Raw genomic sequence first — 15872 nt, 5'->3', positions numbered from 1 at the left:
TGGATTCAAGTACCCGAGTGTTCGAATGGCGAAGCGTTTGAATATTTGAATAGGGAAAAGTTCGAGAAGTCTTTGGTAGAGAGCGTCTCGTGGACTCTAGTTGCGTAGCCGGAACTCGACCGTCCGCGTATACGGCCATCCCGGAAACGATTGCGATTCTGAAAGAAGTTTGCGATTCGCAATGCCGGTTCCGCGACCTGCGATGAACGACCAGGTTTCACGAGAGTTGCGAAAAAACTGGATCCTGTTACTATGTCACCCGTTTCTAGAAGCATCTCCGGACCGCTTTCTGTCGCTCGTACGTATCTACCTTCTGGCGAACTCTTCTCGCTGATCTACTATTGTTGTCGGGAGAAAACAATCGGGACTACGAAAACTCAAACGCTCAAAGATGCATCAAAGATTATTAAAATTCGTTAAAATTTACAATATATATAGAACACCGATACCACATTTACAACACATGTTTATTAGAAGGTTAAAGATGAATCAGCGATCGAGAGGAAACTATGTCAGTCGACCAAAGTCACGCAACCAAATCCGACACCTCGAAGGTTGACGTTTTTACACAGCGTTCCGTATTCTACGTGTGAAATCAAATCGAAACCGTAGAGTAAGTTTTTCTTCTACGAGACTTCTTCTTCGAGAATTTCAGCTTCGAAACTTGGCGGGGCGCGTGCCCCAAAACGTCACACGCTCCGCGATCTTGATACTACTTTTTCTCTCGAACGAAGCTTTCCACGAGAAAACTTTGTCCCACATTTTCGATCCATTTTTCACGGAAGAATCGAAAACTTCCGCGAAACAATAATCGTAGACGCGCTCCATCGCGTTGGGCACTCTCGTCCGTCTATATAAAGCGATTCCTAGTTCCAGGCTCGATCCACTTTACCAGATTCCTCTTCAGGCGAGACGGGAGCAACGAAAGCCCGGTTTCGTTCGAAAAACTAGGCCCGAGCGACGCGCGTCTGCGTTTCTAGGATCATCGAAACTCTCTCTTGGCGGGTCCGCGGCGGCACGTGATGCTTGTGTTCCGGAGTCGATCCATCGCGTCCGCGGCAATGAGCACAAGGTCTCCGGACCCGGTTTCCTCCTTTTTTTTCTGTCCCCGCCGCTCCCTCCGGCGGATTATAGTCGTTGTTACCTGCCCTGAAACACCTCGACCCGTTCTGGGACGACCTAACGAGGCGCGATACAATTAATGCGAAGCCCTACTTCGCGACCGATGCACCCAGGCCGGAGGTTTTTCCTTTCCTTCGCGCGTTTAATTACCTGCTAGAAGAAACGGCCCCCTAATGAGGTCGTTCTCGATTCTACGTTGCGCGAACGGCCAACTAATTCCAATATCCGCGAAATAGTGCATCCACCCTCCCTCCACGCTCTTGATTCTGCTCCCAAGCTCCTAGGGATCGCGCCACGGCGGTAATTAGCGCCGGAACTTCGGACACCCGGCTCTTTTGTCTTTCCGGATGGTCGACGGAGGATCGTCCGGGTCGATCGATACCCGGCTTATAGAAACTTTCGTTCGAGAACGCTAGACGACGGGGAGAGAGTAAAAACCTGGCGCGAAGGATCTCTTCCGGTTGCATCCGCGCGAACATTAGTCAGATTTATCAAGATATCGCTGACCGGAGGAACGTGGGAAGGTGACTCTGGACGGGAGAAAGTCTAGGACCAGCGGTCACAAGCTGACCTAATCGAGTCGATAGAATCAAATTTTTTTCGATATTTATGGGACGATTGATGACTTTAACTTTAGTTCTGTCGTTCATTTTACGATGTTTTCGTACATTATTTAAGAGACGTTAATGTTAATTATTTGGAATAAATTTGTAGTTTGAGAGTGCAACGTTGGAATCACGATCAGAATTTTTACGTTTCGAGTTTTGTGACAAGCTGTAACGGCCGTCATTTCACGGATATCCAGGAATATTAATGCCGACAATTTACGTCTATTTACGAATATTAATGTCGTTAGTTTACGAGTATTACGTTTGATTTACGATCGGAGCAAATTTTGTCCGCGGACCGACGCGACTGGAAGTGATACATCGCCGGGATTTTAAAAAATGGCCGACTCTGAACGCGCCAAGCCGCTGTGGCTGGACACGGTCTCGCTTCACGTTAGCCCACTGGTTTACTCTATTTTTACGCAGACACATCGCTTCTTAATAAATGTATTATATTCGTGGATTTAAATATTCAAATATTCGAATACTTGAATACTCCAATATCGAAATATCGAAAGTTAATCGATAGGAAACAAATGCCTATAAAATATACGATTGGTCCCAACCCTGGTACTCAATGGCTTCTAGAGACTGTTTCGAATCACAAGATCCCAAACTTCGACTCAGGAAAAATTGGACGTTATTATAGATCGTAATTTATAGTGAACGGTCTCAGAGAGACGGTGAAAGAAACGAGCAGCGAATTCGAAAGGTTATCCCTGACCAACACTAACGGCGTCCCGATTCTTTCCGCGCATGAAACGTCCGCGTAACCTTTCCCGCTCGAACTTTCAAGGCGACTCAGCCGTGCATTGCACAAAGGCCCGATCACTCGTGATGCTGAAACTGCCAGATAGCGTTCTGCAGAAAGCAATCCACGTAAAATAAATTACTCAACAAACAAAAGAAATGCCTTTTACCAAACATTTTACCCCGTCTGACGCGACTGTGCCTCCAGAATTTTCACTCTGAAGGAAACAGTATTTTTTCAAATCCTCCTTCTTGGATCCAATCTTTTGTTTACATTTTGCCCGTCATAATGGCGATCGTTTTTTATCATCGAGGAGTTTCTTTCACGATTTTCGAACCAATCGCGAGGACGTTACGTTTATCGTTAGCGTGTGCCCTAGAATTCACAACTTCGACTTCACTCGCTTCAAGAACACGTTATCTTTGCAATTATCGATGATTACGCGACGTGTATTTGCGGCTGAGGTACCAGCTCCAAGTTCCACGCGTGAAATTTACTGAGCAGAGACTGCACTCGTCCTCAATGGCGTTAATTCCACCATCGTTGCGTGAATTGTAGATTCTGACTGTTTCAGTAAATACTCCAATATTAATTAAACCGGTAAAAAGGACCAATTACGCTATTATTTATTGAATTCAGTTTCGTGTAGTTATCAAGAGAAAAAACCGCTAAACGCATTGAACGCGTGCTCCTTGGAAAATTGAAGCAAAAAGCAAGGAAGTCATGTTTAATGAATATCGAATAATAATTAGAGGAACTGTGAACATAACATGAATAATTATGTAACTGAACCTTCTACACTTATGTATATCAGTTGCTACTCCTTGTAACGGTCGAACAAATCCGCGTGGATCTGTATGAATAATAAAATGGCGACGCGGGGATAAATTTAATATAGGGTGTACAGGAAACTTTGAGAAATAATGTTTCTGCGAATAATTTATTTATAGCGGAAGTATAGTTGCTGGTCGTTGCAGCGTTGGAACGATGGAACTTTAAGCCGTTTCGATGGAGTTTGGAAATCACTGACCTAGAGTTGCGTAGGATTCGAGGAATGCGCTCGCGCGAGCTGCGTGTTCGCACGCGTGCAGTGTCACTCGCGCGAGTCGCCAAAGAGGTCAATGCCTCTGTCGTTTCTCGTTCGTTCGCGTACACGCGCCGTCGGATCGCGAATCCAACGTTTCCTCTATGTATCGTGACGTTTCCGCACTCCGTCGCGCGCCATTGTTTCCCGTTGTCGATTCACCGGCCGGGATTGAACAAGACAAATTCCGCGACTGTGCAAGAAACGCGCGCAACAACTTGTCGGATTTATATTCAGATCGTAGTCGAGGCACATTCACCCATTCTCATTCCTGCGTGTGACGTTCGAGCGAACCAATATACCGTAAAGTCACCTGCACAGACCCACGGTGCCCCTCACACGCGCGCCATTTTGCGCGGTCCGTTGTGTGCATGCACACGGTCGCGGTCTACTGGGTGATCGTTTCGAATTGCGTTCATTCATACTACGAAAATCGTAACTCCGTGATTCCACAAATTTTATTACCTGACAGATCAATTTTCAATTTATTTTAAATTTTTTCTATTCCATCGAGTTAGAAGTGACTCGAAGCGTCTGTTAAAAGTTATCGAGAGAAAGAGGTCTAAGCATGTTTGCAATCATCGAAACTCGAGCGATTATCGAGGCATCTAACCCAGTACGTGGAAACCACGTGCGGACAATGTATCCTTTCGTTTCGAAGGAGGACTTCCATTTTCAATTTCACTTGTTGCTTAATGACTTCCTCCACTTGGCAATTCAATGCAGTGGACGAGGCTCGCGTACAAGCACCGAGGTTCTGCTCTATTTCATTATGGCGTACGCATTTACTGTATTTGGTAAAGGTGCAAGGTACCTGCTATTCGTACTAATGAAATTCTTATCGGAAAAATTGAAAACATTTATGTGTGACTGCATACAATGATTGATACATACCGATATCATTTATAATTGATATTTGTCAGTTTTAATAGAATTCTTTTAGTTTCTATTTTTTAGGAAACATTTAATTTCGCCGCCATTTCGAAACGAGCGCCCGGTAGAGCGCGACACTTGCGCGCGCACGCCAGATGGCGCGCGGGTCAGTGTCTAAAGACTCGGGGCAGGGATTCCGATTGTCGGGGACCACGTACGGGGCAAAGTTCCGCTACGTGCCAGCACGTTTGCCATCGGTTGCCGAAGAAACGCATAACTCTGAAAGGAACGTACATAAACCATGCGAAACGCTCCATTCGTTTCGATAAAACGTTCCTCCCGGCTGAGAGCTCGCCAGTGCCCATTCTAGGAGCAAACGAACACTTTTCAGATCGCTATAGCGGGAACTTTACAGCGAGCACAGGCCCAGATATTCGTTACGCCACCCTGCTTGCTCGGGACTCACCATTCCCGGATAAATAACCAATACAATTAACCCATTGCAATTTATTCGCGACGACAAACAGTTATTTATCTTGTATTGGAAACGCTGGGGGGTTTAATAACAATTCGAAAACTAACCAGACAATCTTATAGACCAGGTTATGAATCGTAAAAAATTGTAGAGATTATTGCGTTTGAACGAACAATGGAAAAAAAATGATAGTGCATGCGAAACGAAAAAATAGTACGTAATATTTTTAAAAGCGGTACACGTAAGCGAGGATTGTGTAATTTATATAATGGGTCTATTTGCAGCCTTTCGTAAGTTTCATCGCCTCACGGTCCACTGAACAAGATACCACAACACTCGTACGGGGCGTTCCATAAAGTACAAGCATAATTCTGAAGGCAAATCCGACGAACAGAGATTATAAAAAATGTTATTAATTAGCGGTATTTAATGGTAAAATTCTTTTAACGCGATTTTTTTAAACCAATACTGAGTCATACTAAACGCGAAAAACAGTTGCAAATTGGAATCCAAGTAAGATAAGGTGGAATACTTGTGTAATCTATTTTTGTTTCATTTGCATACTAAATTCGCCTCCGAAGTTATGCACGCAATTTATGGAACGCCAATTATAGAACGTCGCAATTGTTTTTTCCTCGCCTCGCTTTAAAATATCGTTTCATTATTCCGGCACGAGCGAAACGAGGTGTGAAACAGTATAATAATAAAAAGAAAGAGACCGACATCGGTTCGCGCACCGGCAGAGGAGAGTAAATGAGCCAGAAGAGGGGAAACGTAACAGGTTGCTACTCATTAATAAATCCGGTTCGCTTTACGATTCCACAAAGTGTACCCTAACGTGTGGGATCCGCTTTGGCGGTGGGTCTGGCTCGCAAAAACGATGAAAAAAGTACAAACATGCCCCATATTTACATTCTGCACAAAATTTTTGATATATCTTTAGTTTCTATAATGGGAAACAAACGTGTCGATCTTATTAAAAAAAAATGGTATCGAACAGAGTAAAAGAAGTTAAATAAATTGCACGACGCTTGTTTTGGCTATGCTGGAATCGTTCCATCGAAAGGAACACAATGCTGGAAATTAAATCGATCTGTCGGACTCGCACGGGCATCGAAATAAATATTAATGCCGCGACTGTTCGCCGCTAGATTCGCCAATAGAAGTTAACGAACACGAAGGGGAGTACCGTTCGTTGTCCGCCGTTCAGGAATCTGTGTCGAAGACTCCACGCTCTCCTAACTTCCGTTTCGTCGTTACGAACTTTCCTCGGAAACCGACGTTCCTGATTGTTCCTCCGTATCCTTCTTTCTCTTTCTCTCTTCTTAACCGGGCGAATCCCCTCGATCGGAGGTCGATTAGAGCCCTCGTTCTCGACGCCAGTTGCGTTCAATTACCGACCCTAGGAAAGTCGAGTCCAAATAAATCTTTACGAATCTAAATTGGACGTTGCATGGGACTTCGATTCCCCAGTGACGCACAGGTTAACGATACTTTCAGTCGATCAACAATTTTTAAAGGTTCAATATTATAGGCGAAAGATGGGCTTAAAGGTTCGACTCGAAGAATCTGTTGCAACTTTCAGAATCTCGTCTTTCAAGTAAGGATCCATTTTTAAAGTGGAGTAATGGCTTAAGGCCCAACCCACAACCGTCACACGACTTTTTCAATCCTATCATTTGCAACGTCTCAATGGACGTTAAAAAGCCGACAAGCGATAATTACTTCGATCGTATCATTAAGGTGGGAAAACGGTTTGAAACGAATCAATCTCGGTGCACCGAGCGTACTAAAAGTGTCGTGTCTGCTCGCCTGTTTTCCATCCACGCGAACCGAATCTAGGTCCCAGCGTCGATACCGTCGTCATCTTCCTTTCAAAGAGCTGCTCCGCGATAGAGAACCGATGCTAATCACCGGCAGTAATTCGAGCCGAGGCGCGTACGGCTTAATTACTGGGAAAAATGCACGGTCGCGTGAATTCGCTCGTAACAAGTGAAAGTCCCGTGGCTTCTTTTGTGATAGAGGCAAGGTCCCGCTTTAACGTGAGCGCCGGCATTGGCAGTGGCGGTCGGCCAATCAGACCACGGTCCCGCGAAACGGATTATTTGCTCGCGTGCCGTCCCTTATCTACCCTGAAATCATTTATGAAAAGGCTTATCGGAGGCTGCTGGGAAACAAACTGCTTTCACCGGCTCTCCCATCGTGTTTCCGCACAAAAGTCATCAACCACTGACAACGAGACGACTCCATTTTCTTGGAAACTATCGACAAAATCATCTTTCCAGCTGTGCACAGTACATAGAACATTTTCAATCATTGAAGACTTTATGACAGGAATTGTTTATGAAAAAATTTTCAATTTTAATAACGAATCCTTGGTTTGATAAAGAAATGTTCCAAGAGAATGTGAGCAATTAAGTCCTACTGATGAGGTGATTAACGCTTGTCCAAACATTTTGAAAATGAGTTGTCCGATTCAGGGCAACGTCTCGTCGGTGTCTTCGTGATCGACGACTTTCGCGCGATACTGTATTTCCTTTTGCGTCCGTCCCCACCCGTCGGAGTTTCCGCCCTCTGCTCCACATAGCTTTTCCCCGCTTTCCTCGGCGAGAACGTCGTTGGCACTTCGCACCCCACGCTCATGCTAATTCGCGGCGATGCACACCCACTTTCGTGGCATCGTCGTGCATGGAAAGTACGACGCCGGAGAATTTCGCGGATTCCAGTGGTCCTTTCACGCGTCCCGTTCGTCATCGTGCGTACCGTCTCCTCCGTGGACACTTTCTAACCGCGTCGATTTTCTCAAGGTTAAAGTCTACGTCAGTGCTCGTTCCCCGGCTTGTAGACCGTCCGGCAACCCGAGCCAAGACTAGAAATTCCAGCGACCGGTGTTCCAGATCGCGGGCGAGCTTCGAGGCACGACGATCCGTGGCGATTTGCATCGTGCTGGAAAAATTGTATCGCGTGCATACAGAGTGGTCGATCAACGTCGACGGCTGTTCGGAACGTGGAACGATTCCATACCCGATTAATGGACGATAAGGAAAAGCTGGCAATCGTTATTGCTGAACTTTCCCGGTATTGGATGGGTGGTATTGGCACTCTTCTTGCAATAAAACGAGGATCGTCGGATTTCTTGTTGAGAGGTCTGGACAAGGTTTTATTTCCGGAGCTGATTAAACTCGAATAGGTGAAGGGGTTCTACTTTCCTAGGTGTCATCGTTGATATGAAATTCAAAATCAGTGTGTTTGTGATTTCTCTGTAGCTTCTATTATTTTTGTCTTATTCAGATGAAATTTTGTTTGGTTGTTCTTTGTGCTCTGACAGACAGTATACGCTATTTAGTTTGTGTAAATGTTAGCTGTAATTATGTTAAATAATATGAAACGATGGTATAGAAATCTATATAAGGGGGCAACCTTCATTAATTCTGTTCGTGACTTAAAACAGTCTTTTTGTCAGTTAGACGTATGTAGATATGCCTCGGAGCATAATTTCACCTCCAACGAAGAGTGCAAAAAACTACGGTTTGAATATCATACGAGTGAAGTCATTAATGCAGTGAAAGGGAAGAAAATGGGTCTAAATAAATTTTCTCATCTCTCCTCGCATAGACGTGTAATAATAAAGAGTAAAAGTAATACTGCATTCACTATCGTACCCAATGGAAGAATTCATTTTCGAAAATGTAGATCAATATTTAAAAAAGAATTTAGAATACTACTTTCTTCGCTATTATGTAAATGTTATATTTAGATCACAGGTGGCTAGGATCGGTAATTTATTCATTTATACGACTTAATTAACGGGTTCTAGTAAGTGATTATTTAGAATTTATCGAACAATAGGAGCGTGTATTTTACAGACGGCGGGAGAAAATTTGCATCGCAATGGCCACAGCCGCGCTTCCGTCGCGTTGAGATTCTGATTAGCAGCGCGAGACAATGGCCGCCGGTGAATGTCGGTCGATCGACGTGACCTTTGAGCCGCTGACATTTTAACCCTAAGAAGAAGAGGGAGTCGTCGAGCAACTGCAACCGACGGCTCGTGACGTACGATCGGTGAAATCGAATCGAAGCGTACGTCGGCGAGCTTGCGGATTGATTGACCTTTCTACCGGGAGCTTCTGCCACGGAGGACCGTTTCATTGAAGTCGAGGTTACCCGAAAGGAAACAATATAGCTTCCAATCTTTTTAGAACCCGTGGGATCAACGTGGACTTCGATTTCGGTCGTAAGAGCACCACATTTGTTTCTCTCGCGGGGCCAATGATAAATTACGTCGCATAAAAGAGGGAGGCACAGTGTGAAGTGAAGTCGTCGAAGAAATTTCCAACATTAATATCTGAGAATTTCGGTCAGATTTTTCAATCTCTTTCGACGAGTTCCATCGACTGCAGTTCGTTACTTTATCCACGCTAATCAGCACTAATTAACGCTTCGAGACTAACTACACGGTCTGGATAATTGATTCGAAGCAGCTTTTCAGTGTCGGAACAGTGGGTACACTGTGAATCAGCCGCGTCAAACTGTGACCCTGAGAAAAGTCTTCGAACAAACCGCGAGAACGCGGCGGTGCTCTGTTCTCCATTGTTCGCCTCTTTATATTCCACTGTTTTTCACCTCTGGTTCTTTGAACTACTTGGCGGTACATTCTACTCGCGGTTAGAGCACGTGTAGGTCACAATTGACTCAACTCAGCTACAGTGCTGGAAAACTCAATCAACGACCATTTCAATTCCAAAATTTTAAGAGTTGATTCTACACATCAAAATAAGACGAAACTGAAGAATAACAAAATTGCGTTCGAGGCTTCGTGTTCGAGCAATTAATTGCTAAAGCGTGAGACTTGAACAGGGCGCACCACCCAACTTAAGCACCCCAAAATCTCGTTTATTTCCCACGATAGGAAAAAACGTTAAAGGAAAAAACTGCCTGGTTTTAAGGGACAAATACTCTGGCAAACAAAAGAATTTCCTCAAGCTCATATTTTTCGAGATTTCAAGGTCAACGACATTAGGAACGATAAAATTCCAAGGCAGAGACATCTTGGGTGGTCCCTTTTCAGTGGAAAGCAGAACCCCGTGTCCCACGATTAATCCAATCCCGTCTCCTGTGCGCCAAGTTCTCCGAAGTAGGCACGCGCCCCTCGATCCCGCGTTCCAGGGCAGAACCGATGCAAAGCTATCGCAGCCAGCCACCATTGGTCGTTAATCTCGTTCGTTGTGGAATCACGTCCGGGGGTTATTTCGAGCGGAAGTGCATCGGGGCTTAGTCTGCGCGCGCTAAGCCTCTCTGGAAGGGCGTCCGAGTGGTCCGAAAGTAGACGCGCCGCCTCTAAATTTAACCTCGGCGTCTGGTGCACGGCGCTCCGCGTCTCGGGAATGGTCCCGTTTAAAGTGCACCGCGCCGGGCATAAACAAAACAACCCGGAGCCCCGCGAACGTATAGGGGGATGTTAATGGAGACGCATCGCCAGCCCAACCGTCGAAGGACGCCATCGGCACGCACCCGATAAATTTAAACCCGACGCGAATTTTCGTTTACGTGGAGGTTTTCTGGCGCCCGTCATCGCCGTGATGCCCAAATTAAACGTACACGATGTTAACTCGAGTACTTGGAAATAATTCAGCGAAGTATAGACGCGGAGTTACTCGATAGGGGTGAACAATCTATAAGTGTCGAATGTGCAACAGTTATACCAATATGGTATTTCTCGAGTGTGGAATCAATATTAAAAATGTAGCAAAGTTCGACACATTGGTTTTACCAATTATTTATCACAACGGACCGAAAATTTTAGAGCAATGTTCGTTGGAGGTTGAAGTTGATTCTAATTTCGACATTTAACCATACCCCAGCCTTAATTGCAGTGAAAACAATTTTCTCGGGTGCACCGACATGTTACGTCCTCGATGTTTCCTCAACTATTAAATTCTGAGAATAATGAACGCGACGCTGGCGATACTCCTGTTCCAAATCATCGAGATATCGAATCCTGTAACGAACTGCTTTGCAATAAAACTGGCAGAATTTGTAAAAAGTTTTGTCGAACACCCCTGACCAGGTTCGAACATAAATCAAATGCAAGTTCCGAAATCTTCAATGTTGCAAAATTTATATAATCACGCGTTGCTGGCTTGTGAAATTTTCCGCGAGGCCAAACTTTTATTTTTTTTGGGGCAATTGGAAATTACACAACAAGATTTTCTCCTCCTTTTTGAAATATCGTACGAGCGATTTTCGTGTTCGATAGATACCAATTTTAAAGAATCCCGTTAATTACCATTGAATGGATCAACGCAATTTTTTCCTAGGTCAGATTCATTTGCTGAGCGTTCGTCCCAGTTTCTGGTATCGTCCCGTATAATTTCTCGAAACGGTAAGCGGGAAGTCGTTCACGCATGCACCTAAGACGCAAAAAGAGACGACTATTACTCACGGGACGACCCGATAAAGCAGCGACTTCCTGCCTTCCCGAAGCGCGACGAGCCACGGGAACGAATTAAAGCTGCACGCTATCTCGCGCGCCGTCCATAAATCATATTCCCGTTCGCCGCGAGAACAGATGCGTTGCTCCGTTGCGAAAGATCGGATATGCTCTACGCTTCGATGCATCGCGAACGACGCTCAAACGCCCCGCGGTTTCGTCACTCGAGAAACCGACGCGATCTACGGGATCGCTGTCACGGGTGAGCCAATCCACGGTCGCGGCGATCGCGAACGCGCCACTGATTGGCTCACTCCACGCGAAATTCGATACTAACCCAAAATTTACTGAAAAAAAATTTTTAATTTTACAGTAGTTCGAAGAATAGACTCCAATTTACATTAATTACGTCACAGATTGTAAAGATTGGACCTCCTTCGGGAATCAACGAAGCTTGTAATTAGTAATCTCCGGAAGATGGTTCTATATTTTTCTTAGCATTTCTGTCTATAAGTAGAAGTTCTGTACCGAGCACATTTTCTATTGATGTTAGCACACCAGCTGGAATATGTAAGAGGGTTCCAGAATTTTTTTCCCCCTTCGCGTGATGGATGAGTGGGATGTTGGATTTATTTTGAATGTAACCGATTCTGCTTAAGAAGGGGAACGCTTCTGTGAAAACGAAGCGTTATAACATCTTAGGCTTGGAAAGGAAGCAAGTACCTAATATTAGGCTGCTTTGTTTATTAGTCGAAGCCTAAGTACGCTAATATACGTTGGTCCATTCTAAAATGGAAGTATCTAGACATCTTCTGATAAACTCTTTTTAGAGTAATTTAGTATTGTTTATTTCAGAGTACTCGAAAATATTGAACAATGCAAGAGTTCTCAAATTTAGCAATGTTTCTCCCCTGTTACGTTTAGTAATAGCTAAGAAAATGAGAATGATATTTATCCAGTTCGACACGTTCGCATCTTTCGCGCTGTTAAACCGCCATAGGCGCGTTAATAGATTCTATACGACGATATTAACATTTCCTATCGGCTTCGCGAGATTCCCAGTCGCTGGAAAGGTGCATCGTCGGTATATAATCGTCGACTCCGAATCGAAGGCTGCGCGTCAAAGTGGTGCCAATTAAACGCGGCTTTCACAATTAATCCAAGAAACCGTGAAAGCCGACCAGCGCTTTCCACTTAACGATAGATTCATTTAAAAAGTTAATTGAGTCGAGAATCGGCCCAGCTTCGAGGTAACTCGCGCCTCGCCTGCGGAGCTTTCATAATATCACTCCGATAAATCTGCTCGGCGCACCAGGATACCGATCGACGTTCCGAGTGTTTATGCTCCGTTTCGCCTAATTGCGCCCGCGAAACCGGAATGCCGTTATCCCGTCAGTGGAACGCAAGAACGACCGGGTGAGAAAGGGAAAGAAAAAATAGAAACGATTTTGCCGCTCGCCAAGGACACTCAAGCGATTTTCCATTCTCCCCCGTCTCATTTTCTTTTTCTCCATTTTCCACTTGTAATCGTTACGACAGCCAAACAAAGTGAAACCTCGTTGCAATATAAGCTTAAATTTGTCATATATTAGATACCTCAACGATATTGTATCCAATTTCGAAAAATAGGCAACCCTGGTTAACCGTGCATTATTTTATTGCCGGCCAGCGATAAGGAATGCAATTATTTTTCGGTTGGCCCAACCCGCGATGGGTTAAATGTCGTAAACGAAGTGCGTCGATACGACCACGCTAATGGCGCCACGCGAAACACCGTTCTGCGTGCCGTTATCGCGCGCATTACTGGCGTCCGAGGCTCGCGCCGCGAACGGGACGCGGCCGAGCGTCCCGGCGGCGTTCCTCGCGGCCAAACGATTCCGCCTTAAGATGCTCGTAAAGTTTTACGAGGCCCCCGTTGGTCGTTGCGCCGCTGCACTTTTCGCGTACCGTGTGCACGCGGCGCGCTCTTTAAATAGCCCGCGCTCGCGCCTGCGCGCCAACGCGACCGGCGAACGAGCACGCGCACGCCAGACGGTCGCTTCCTTCCCCGCGATCCATTCTTCCGACCGGATGTCGTGCCGTGCCCATTCATTCGTATTGTACGGGGGAACCATTGCCCCCTCGCCCTCCTCCTCTCGATGACCCGCGGGCGTGCATGCACGCGCCAACGACGCCGTGACGCGTCGCGCATACGTACGAAACTCGATGTCTGGGGATGCGCAAGATTTTATAGTGTACAGAGTCGACGAGGAATCGCAAACTTTTGAACGAAAATGATCACTTTCAGGCTGAAATCAATTTTTTAATTTATAATTTGAAACAAAATGTGGTTATGGGTAGAGACTCACCTAAAATCCCGGAGCTTATGGACCTGTTCCCCGCTCTGCCACTGTTATTAGAGTTCAGGATACCTGGGCTTACGTCGCGTTAATCCTTTCAGACCTGAAATTTAAACATGATTTTTAGTACCTAGAAATATATTATATCCCTGTTATAATAGCTCTATCGTTAGAGTACAAATAAAGAGAAGGTGATTGCCACCAGGACCACCAGATTCACTTGAAAGCGGGGTGGATGCACCGAGAGGGAGTGACACCTAGCGAGTCTCGCGTTACAAGCCCTCGTGGCCCGAAAATTGTGTCCCACAATGTTACCAATGACGCTTCTGAATGGGACAATACGTTTCGAGCAGTATCGCTTTGTGTATGACAAAGAAGCAATAAGTTACAAGCGATACATCGCCCTTGAGACTTCAGCACGCGACTCATGCTAAATTACTGTAGCACTTACTTAACATGCTGACTCTAATTTCACGTTACACAATCGTTTTCATTCTAATTCTCGCATGTTATAACACTGACAATCTGACTCATTTCCGTGCAATCTTCGTCGTACTTTTGATATCTAATTATCACTGCTCGACAGCCGTACGTTCGGACTTTTTCGTTGAAGGAAAATTTTTGACAGACTTTTTAAATATTATTTAGAATCAGATTCTTGAAAAGAACGTATGGTTTAAAAATGTTTGCAAAATTTGTATTCTATTGAAAATATTGTCTCAGCCTTGTCACGGTTCTGGATCCACGGGCCCCAGTGTGAGATACGCTGCCCTAAAAGATTACCCACCTGTAGTTAAACACTATGTTTAATATGCTGTCCAAGTTCCATTCAAGGTACCACGATACAAATTAAAAAAATAAACGATAATTTAAATAGCAAACATTTCCAAGCAGGACAAAGAATACTTCGTTGAAAGGAAATTTTGAACGCAAAGGGTTTGAAATTCTCTCGACCATCCATGTTTTCTGGAGCTTCTCGAGTCGTGGAACAACAAAATGAAGGTAAGGAAATAAAACGTGCTCCGGAGAAATTTGAAGACCGGTCCCGTTCCACTTCCGCCGCGGGGTTGCTACGCGTGGCGTTTCGAGCGTTCTCGCGGAACGAGGGAGTTTTACGGTTCGCGCGGGGCGGTAACGGCTTAATAATACGTTGACAAAATAAAAATATCCCCGTCCGTTGCGGAATGCGAAATTTATCCATGGGAAAGCCGCGGCCGCCGACCAAGTTTTACGCGCCTTTTGATCGAGTTTTATCGTCGGCGGGATTTTTATTTTTCGCGGCCCGCGCCGGGGAAACAGAGGGCTGAAAACCGCTCGCCGACCTTTTTTCACTGTTCCCATCCGCGGGTTAACGGGTGACCAGCAGAGAAAATTACTTTCTGAATCTCGTTTCGTCTCGCCACCCCGAGCCGTCCGCGGATCTAATCAAAATAATTAAGCGGTAGCAAACTGCTCGCGTAACTGGTCTTGGAATAAAAACAGTCGCCATTTTAATTCTCTGTACACCGCGCGACGCCACCAGTCGCGTGGTAAACTTTGCAAGAACGGTCAATGCTACCAGACAATTCTAATTTTATACAACGTAAACGAAGGAACGATCGAGCAAATTTTATTTATAACATACGATGGATCTTCATTTACGAACGAATCTAAAATTTTCATTCGTTGGTCACGGATACAAAACCTTACGCATTTACTCTCGCAATTATCTGTCCCAATCCCGCTTTCAATTTATTCTTATCGGTGGTACGATCGAACAATTAAATTTTTAGAACGAACTTGCGCGTCGTTGGATCGCAGGAAACTCGCGTTGAGACGGAAAACGGTACTTCCGGCGGAGACTCTGATTCTGAATCGCCGCCTCTCTTCCCGTTCGCGAGCTTTTCACTTCTTAATTGCCAGATCTCGCGGATTAAATAATATTCCGTCAGGCTGGCCGCGCGCAAGAATTAGAGAGCCGGCGATTCATTCACGTCGGCCAGGAAAAAGCGAACGAGAGATCGTTGGAACGTTCCTGCCGAGTGACACGGGATCTTCCGCTCTCGTGGCGCGAATTTCTTCGACCGATTGTTCTTATCTGCGGGCGTAAATCTTCTCGGACGCGATGTATTTATCGCCGAGGAGAGCACCAACCCAACGGCCTCGATTCCTTCGACGATACACGACCGTTTCGCGTTCAATTTAAGTGCA

The 15872-nt window shown here is 45.3% G+C and overlaps 1 protein-coding gene across 3 annotated transcripts in view; it reads right to left on the bottom strand.

Moving 5' to 3' along the window:
- The window catches only part of LOC122405363 (proteoglycan 4), a 67617-nt gene that overhangs the window by 38461 nt on the left and 13284 nt on the right, over positions 1 to 15872 (bottom strand). For all 3 annotated transcript variants that reach the window (XM_043410045.1, XM_043410046.1, XM_043410048.1), the window contains exon 2: positions 13692 to 13785. The gene's annotated coding sequence lies outside the window, so the exon portion shown is untranslated. The remainder of the gene's footprint in view (positions 1 to 13691; positions 13786 to 15872) is intronic.

The sequence above is a fragment of the Colletes gigas genome, unplaced genomic scaffold (genome assembly GCF_013123115.1).
Source record: "Colletes gigas isolate AHSC1104 unplaced genomic scaffold, ASM1312311v1 Colletes_gigas_Sc00004, whole genome shotgun sequence".
NCBI lineage: Eukaryota > Metazoa > Arthropoda > Insecta > Hymenoptera > Colletidae > Colletes > Colletes gigas.
The sequence above is the reverse complement of the archived record's forward strand: the minus strand, read 5'-3'. Positions and strand labels throughout refer to the sequence as shown.